The following is an 8,146-nucleotide window of genomic DNA, read 5'->3' on the forward strand; positions in this document are numbered from 1 at the left end:
TTATTTTCTAACCCTCATTTCCTCTGTCTTCCAGAATCATCCATTAATTTTCCGCCTTCCATTTTAATTTCTGATTTTGTCCCAGCTGCGTCAACCCTCAGGTCCCGATCCTCCTGCCAAACTAGTTTAAACTCTCCCTAACAGCACTAGCTAAATGTCCCGCAAGGAACTCAGTCCTGGCTCTGTTCAGTTGCAACCGATCCATATATTACAAAGTTCTTGTCCAACTAATTCCTCCTGTGTGTAACACATTCCCATGTTTGTTGGACTATGGAACCTCCACCATCTGTCATCAAACCTTTCATAAGGCGGACAAGGGGACTGCTGGGTAAGTAAACCTATATATTCGGGCAGTTTAAAATAACAACTTTTGTTGCAGCAGCTTTTTCTGAAGCGGCGATAGTGCGAGTGAGGTGTCAGCTGGGAAGGTGAGTTTCAGTTTAAAATAACTTACCTTTTGTTTCGGCGGACAAGGGGACTGCTGGGTAAGTAAACCTATATATTCGGGCAGTGGCTAAACCCGAAACACTACATGTGTAGTGTCTCCCACCCATCCTCCTCCTCTAACCAAAAAAAAAGGACTCTTGTGTGGAGGGTTTGGTAAGGGAAGGTTTTCCTTTTTTTTTTAAATCTCTGTTGTCAATTTAGTGCGGAGGGGATGGAAGCTAGGACAGTTGCATGCTCCTCTTGCAGGATGTGGAAGGTGAGGGTCACCACTTGTGTCCCTGCTGACTTCACCTGTAAGAAGTGCACCCAACTCCAGCTCCTCGCAGACCGCGTTAGGGAACTGAAGCTGGATGAATTTCGAATCATTCAGGATGCTGAGGGGGTGATAGCGAGCTGTTATAGGGAAGTAGTGACAAAAAAGTTACAGGATAAAGGTAGCTGGGTGACCGTCGGGAGGGAAAGGGAATAGGTGCACAGTGCAGGGATCCCCTGTGGCCGTTCCCCTCAATAATACGTATACCGTTTTGGATACGGTTGGGGGGACGACCTACCAGAGGAAAGTCACAGTGGCCAGGTCTCTGGCACTGAGCCTGGCTCAGTGGCTCAGAAGGGAAGGGGGGAGAATAGGAGAGCGATAGTGATAGGAGATTCAATGGTTAGAGGAACAGACAGGAGATTCTGTGGTCGCGAACGAGACTCCCGGATGGTATGTTGCTTCCCGGGTGCCAGGGTCAGAGATGTCTCTGATCGAGTCCACAGGATTCTTAAGGGGGAGGGGGAGCAGCCAGAGGTCGTGGTACATATCGGTACCAATGACATAGCGAGGAAAAGGGATGAGGACCTGAAAAGCGAATATAGGGAGTTAGGTTGGAAGCTGAAAGGCAGGACGAGCAGAGTAGTAATCTCAGGATTGTTACCGGTGCCACATGCTAGTGAGGCTAGAAACAGGGAGCGAGTGCAGCTGAACACGTGGCTACAGAACTGGTGTAGGAGGGAGGGATTCAGATATGTGGATCATTGGGATACCTTCTGGGGAAGGTGGGACCTGTACAAGAAGGATGGGTTGCATCTGAACTGGAGGGGCACCAATATCCTGGGCGCGAGGTTTGCTAGAGCTGTTCGGGAGGGTTTAAACTAGTTTGGCAGGGGGATGGGAACCGGAGCCACAGATCAGTGGATGGGGTAGCTGTTGAACAGGCAGATACAGAGTGCAGAGAGTCTGTGAGGAAGGTTAGACAGTTGACAGGGCAAAGTTGCAGCCAGTATGATGGGTTGAAGTGTGTCTATTTTAACACAAGAAGTGTCAGGAATAAGGGTGATGAAGTTAGAGCATGGATCAGTACTTGGAGCTACGATGTTGTGGCCATTACGGAGACGTGGATATCACAGGGGCACGAATGGATGTTGGATGTTCCGGGGTTTAGATGTTTCAAAAGGAATAGGGAGGGAGGTAAAAGAGGTGGGGGAGTGGCATTGCTATCAGGGATAGTATCACAGCTGCAGAAAGGGAGGTTGTCGAGGAGGGTTTGTCTACTGAGTCATTATGGGTGGAAGTCAGAAACAGGAAAGGAGCAGTCACTTTGTTGGGAGTTTTCTATAGACCCCCCAATAGCAACAGAGACACGGAGGAACAGATTGGGAGGCAGATTTTGGAAAGGTGCAGAAGTAACAGGGTTGTTGTCATGGGTGACTTCAACTTCCCTAATATTGATTGGAACCTTAGTGCAAATAGTTTGGATGGAGCAGTTTCTGTCAGGTGTGTCCAGGAAGGTTTCCTGACTCAATATGTAGATAGTCTCCCCTCTAGTTGGCCTATGTTGGACTTGGTGCTTGGCAATGAACCAGGCCAGATGGCAGATCTCTCGGTGGGAGAGCATTTCGGTGATGGTGATCACAACTCCCTGACCTTTACTATAGTCATGGAGAGGGATAGGAGCAGACGGGATGAGAAAATATTTAATTGGGGGAGGGGGGATTACAATGCTATTAAGCAGGAACTGGGGAGCATAAATTGGGAACAGATGTTCTCGGGGAAATGCACGACAGAAATGTGGAGGTTGTTTAGGGAGCACTTGCTGCGACTGCTGGATAGGTTTGTCCCGATGAGGCAGGGAAGGGATGGTGGGGTGAAGGAACCTTGGATGATGAGATGTGGAACAACTAGTCAAGAGGAAGAAGGAAGCTTACTTAAGGTTGAGGAAGCATGGATCAGACAGGGCTCCAGAGGGTTACAAGGTAGCCAGGAAGGAACTGAAGAATGGACTTAGGAGAGCTAGAAGGGGACATGAAAAAGTCTTGGCGGGTAGGATTAAGGAAAATCCCAAGGCGTTCTACACTTATGTGAGGAACAAGAGTGAGGGTAGGGCCGATCAGGGATAGTGGAGGGAACTTGTGCTTGGAGTCGGAGGAGGTAGGGGAGGTCCTAAATGAATACTTTGCTTCAGTATTCACTAGTGAGGGGGACCTGGACGTTTGTGAGGACAGCGTGGAACAGGCTGATATGCTCGAACAGGTTGAGGTTAAGAGGGAGGATGTGCTGGAAATTTTGAATGATATGAGGACAGATAAGTCCCCGGGGCCAGACGGGATATCCCCAAGGTTATTACGGGAAGCGAGGGAAGAGATTGCTGCGCCTTTGGCGATGATCTTTGCGTCTTCATTGTCCACTGGAGTAGTACCGGATGATTGGAGGGTGGCAAATGTTGTTCCCTTGTTCAAGAAAGGGAATAGGGATAACCCTGGGAATTACAGACCAGTCAGTCTTACGTCGGTAGTGGGCATATTATTGGAGAGGATTCTGAGAGACAGGATTTATGATTATTTGGAAAAGCATAGTTTGATTAGAGACAGTCAGCATAGCTTTGTGAGGGGCAGGTCATGCCTCACAAGCCTTATTGAATTCTTTGAAGATGTGACAAAACACATTGATGAAGGAAGAGCAGTGGATGTGGTGTATATGGATTTTAGCAAGGTGTTTGATAAGGTTCCCCATGGTAGGCTCATTCAGAAAGTAAGGAGGCATGGGATACAGGGAAATTTGGCTGTCTGGATACAGAATTGGCTGGCCCATAGAGGACAGGCGGTGGTAGTAGATGGAAAGTATTCAGCCTGGAGCTCGGTGACCAGTGGTGTTCTGCAGGGATCTGTTCTGGGACCTCTGCTCTTTGTGATTTTTATAAATGACTTGGATGAGGAAGTGGAAGGCTGGGTTAGTAAGTTTGTCGATGACACGAAGGTTGCTGGAGTTGTGGATATTGTGGAGGGCTGTTGTAGGTTGCAACGGGACATTGACAGGATGCAGAGCTGGGCTGAGAAGTGGCAGATGGAGTTCAACCTGGAAAAGTGTGAAGTGATTCATTTTGGAAGGTCGAATTTGAATGCGGAATACAGGCTTAAAGACAGGATTCTTGGTAGTGTGGAGGAACAGAGGGATCTTGGGGTCCATGTCCATGGATCGCTCAAAGTTGCCACCCATCAACATAGGGTTGTTAAGAAGGCGTATGGTGTGTTGGCTTTCATTAACAGGGGGATTGAGTTTAAGAGCCGCGAGGTTATGCTGCAGCTCTATAAGGCCCTGGTTTGACCACACTTGGAATATTGTGTTCAGTTCTGGTCGCCTCATTATAGGAAGGATGTGGAAGCTTTAGAGAGGGTGCAGAGGAGATTTACCAGGATGCTGCCTGGACTGGAGGGCATGTCCTACGAAGAAAGATTGAGGAAGCTAGGGCTTTTCTCATTGGAGCGAAGAAGGATGAGAGGTGACTTGATAGAGGGGTACAAGATGATGAGAGGCATAGGTAGAGTGGATAGTCAAAGACTTTTTCCCAGGGTGGAAAGGGCTATCACCAGGGGGCATAATTTTCAGGTGATTGGAGGAAGGTTTCAGGGAGATGTCAGAGGTAGGTTCTTTACACAGAGAGTGGTGTGTGAGTGGAATGCGCTGCCAGCGGTGGTAGTAGAAGCAGATACATTAGGGGCATTTAAGCGACTCTTGGATAGGTACATGGATGATAGTAGAATGAAGGGTCGGTAGTTAGTTTGATCTTAGAGTAGGTTAAAGGTTCAGCACAACATCGTGGGCCGAAGGGCCTGTACTGTGCTGTACTGTTCCATGTTCTATAATGGAGGAACCGTTCACCTTGCAGCTTCTCTTCCTCTCCCCAACCACCCACCTCTGTTCGCTAGATAATGGAACTTGCCAGGTCTTGCACATGAAATACAACATTATACTCGTTTTGCTGTGAAAGCAGATGAACAAATGAATCTTGTGTGTGAGGTCACATAAAGGGACCCTGATGCTAATGGGCTGTGCAGTGGAATTAGTTTTATTTCTGAAATCAGGAATTGAGATATCAGACGTTGCACAGAAGTATGAATGTTTCAAAATATTGTGGCTGTTTCAAACCAGTGCAAATAATTAGAATTCACTTTGTTATACATACACAATTTACTTAAAGGGGTTAGTGGAGTCATGAGGGAAGAATACTTGATATATTTGCCTGGGAGGCAGTTTATCAAAGCTTCACTATATTGGTTCCTGGGATGACAGTGGTCCAGAGGAAAACCACAAAGAAAAAACACCCCAATGCGGAACAGACCACCACCCAAACCAGTTTCAAGAGGAGGCTATCTTCTGAAACAGACTGCAAAAACTCCTCTTCACTGGACGGGGAAATGCTGGAACGACAGCCCCTTCAAAAGAGGCGGCAGAACTCCAATGAGATGGATGATAAGGCATCCCAACCCCCGGGCACTGGAAGCTGTGATGGGCCCGGCGTGTCCCAACCCCAAAGCACCACACGTAATGACGTGGCCAACGCATCTCAGCTCCGGGACACCGGGAGCAAAGACACATCGGGCGCACCTGAGCTCCGGGAGGCCGGGAGCAGTGATGTTTTCGAGGAGGAACAGATGGAAGAAGCTGAGGACAACCCAATCCTCTCTGCCTACAAGACCCCCCCGATGTCACGCCAGCGGGAAAACCCCTGCATGAAAAACCAGGAGGGGTTTCTGAGCCCAACCAATGTGAAACTGCTCGCGCACACTATGGGTAGGCAGGAACATCCTGAAGGACTGGGACTAGCAAGGACAAATGGTATGGGAAGCAACAAATAACTTTTAAAAAATCGGTGTAAGAATTGCTTCCATTAATGTGCATAGCATTAAATCTACTCTGCGATGTGTTTCAACCTTGGATTACCTTGCCAAGGTCAAAGCTGACCTACTGTTTCTGCAGGAGTGTGGAATACCACACCTCAGCACCTACAGGCAGTGGTCGCGATGGTGGTCCCACGGGCCATCGATCTGGTCGGGGGGTAATGATTGCCGTTCCTCCGGCCTGGGTATTCTGCTGCGGGGAGGTAACTTCATCTCCGAAGTTAAGGAGGTGGTGGGCGGTCGCCTCCTCGTAGCAGACGTGATGTACAACAACGCTCCGCTCCGGTTGATCAACGTGTACGCCCCGGTACAACGCAGCGAGCGGCTTACCGTCTTCCAGCAGCTCCCACTGCTGCTGGCGACGTCCAGGCCGGTTATCCTAGGCGGTGACTTCAACTGCATCATCGATGCGGCTGGACGATCCGGCAGTGACGACAGCAAACTGGACGCTACATCCAGATTCCTAATGGAAACAGTTAAAGATGCCAAACTGCACGACGTCTTCAGCAAACCTGCAGACGGAGCGCAGCGCAGATACACATGGTCAAGATCGGACGGGTCTGCCCGTTCCAGGATTGACTTTCTGTTTGTGTCCCGTGCTGTCACGGTCGGATCCACCAACGTCAAGCTGGTGTTCTTCTCCGACCACTGCCTCTTACTGGCCGACTGTCACTTACAGGACGACTAGCGGGTTGGCAGAGGGACGTGGAAGCTCAATGCTACACTGCTGACCCCAGAGAACGTTGAGGAACTCAAAAGGGATTACAAAGGTTGGAGGACCGTGAAACCCCTCTTTGAGTCTCCAGTTCACTGGTGGGAAGCGATTAAGGAGAACATCAAGAGGTTCTTCATCCACAAAGGTGTTCAGAGGGCGAGAGAGAGACAGAGGGAAATGTCCCGACTCCAGAAAATTATGCAAAATCTACTCCGGTTGCAGTCAATGGGGGTCGAGGTCAAAGAGGACCTCCAAGAGGTGAAGAGCCAGCAGGCCTCGCTCTTTGCCAAGGAGACCTCCAAGATCATATCCCGGTCCAGAGTCCGCTCCATCGAGCAGGATGAGCCGTACTCGCGTTACTTCTTCCAAAAGGTACACAGAGAGAGCTCTGTTATCAGCAGCCTGAAGGAAGAAGATGGCTCGGTAACGTCTTCGCAGTCCGACATACTAAGGATCAGCAAATACTTTTATGCTGGGCTGTATGACGCGAAGCCCACAGACAGCAGAGCCTCCCAGTCCTTCCTGTCATCTATCACAGAGGTCTTAGATGACAGCAGGAGGGAGAGACTGGACAAGCCGCTAACTCTGGACGAGCTGACAAAGGCTGTCGAGTCCTTCGAAGCGACGGCTTACCGGTCAATTTGTACTCTGCCCTGTGGGACTGGGTCGGCCCGGACCTGCTGGAAGTATACGAGAGTATGCTCCTGGCCGGCAGCATGTCAGAATCCATGAGGAAAGGCATCATCACCCTCATTTACAAGCGGAAGGGGGAGAGGGCAGAAATCAGAAATTGGCGGCCTATCTCACTGCTTAATGTTGACTACAAGATTCTGTCCAAAGTCATAGCCAGTCGAGTCAAGTCTGCTCTGGAGTTGGTGATCCACCCGGATCAGACCTGTACTGTACCCGGCAGGAAGATCTCTGATAGTCTCGCGCTACTCAGGGATACGATCGCCTACGTACGGGACAGGAGGGTGGACACCTGACTCATCAGCCTGGACCAGGAGAAGGCTTTTGACAGGATATCGCACACCTACATGATGGACGTGCTTTCCAAAATGGGGTTTGGGGAGGGAATCTGCAATTGGATCCAACTGCTCTACACAAACATCAGTAGCACAGTCTCAATCAACGGGTGGGAATCGGAAAATTTCCCGATCAAATCTGGAGTCAGACAGGGCTGTCCTCTCCCCCCGGTCTTGTTTGTTTGCTGTATTGAACCCTTTGCTGAGTCTATTAGGAAGGATGCGAGCATAAGAGGGGTGACAATCCCAGGCAGCGGAGGCACTCGGGTTAAAACCTCCCTGTACATGGATGACGTCGCCGTCTTCTGCTCGGATCCGCTGTCCGTGTGCAGACCGATGAGCATCTGCGACCAGTTCGACCTGGCTTCGGGAGCCAAAGTTAACCACGCCAAGAGCGGGGCCATGTTCTTTGGGAACTGGGCTGACCGATCCTCTGTCCCCTTCACCGTCAGGTCAGATTTCCTGAAGGTGCTGGGGATATGGTTCGGAAGGGCCGGGGCGTGCACCAAAACATGGGAGGAGCGACTAGCCAAGGTACGACAACAGTTGGGAACGTGGGGGCAGCGATCTCTCTCCATTGTGGGTAAGAACCTGGTCATCAGGTGCGAGGCGCTCACGTTGTTGCTGTACGTGGCGCAGGTCTGGCCCATACCCCACTCCTGCGCTGTGGCAGTCACCCGAGCCATTTTCCGCTTCATCTGGGGATCTAAAATGGACCGGGTCCGGAGGGACACGATGTTCAAATCTCTGGACAAGGGCGGGAAAAATGTACCCAACGTGGCCCTCATCCTGATGACCACCT

The sequence above is a fragment of the Heterodontus francisci genome, chromosome 4 (genome assembly GCF_036365525.1).
Source record: "Heterodontus francisci isolate sHetFra1 chromosome 4, sHetFra1.hap1, whole genome shotgun sequence".
Lineage (NCBI taxonomy): Eukaryota > Metazoa > Chordata > Chondrichthyes > Heterodontiformes > Heterodontidae > Heterodontus > Heterodontus francisci.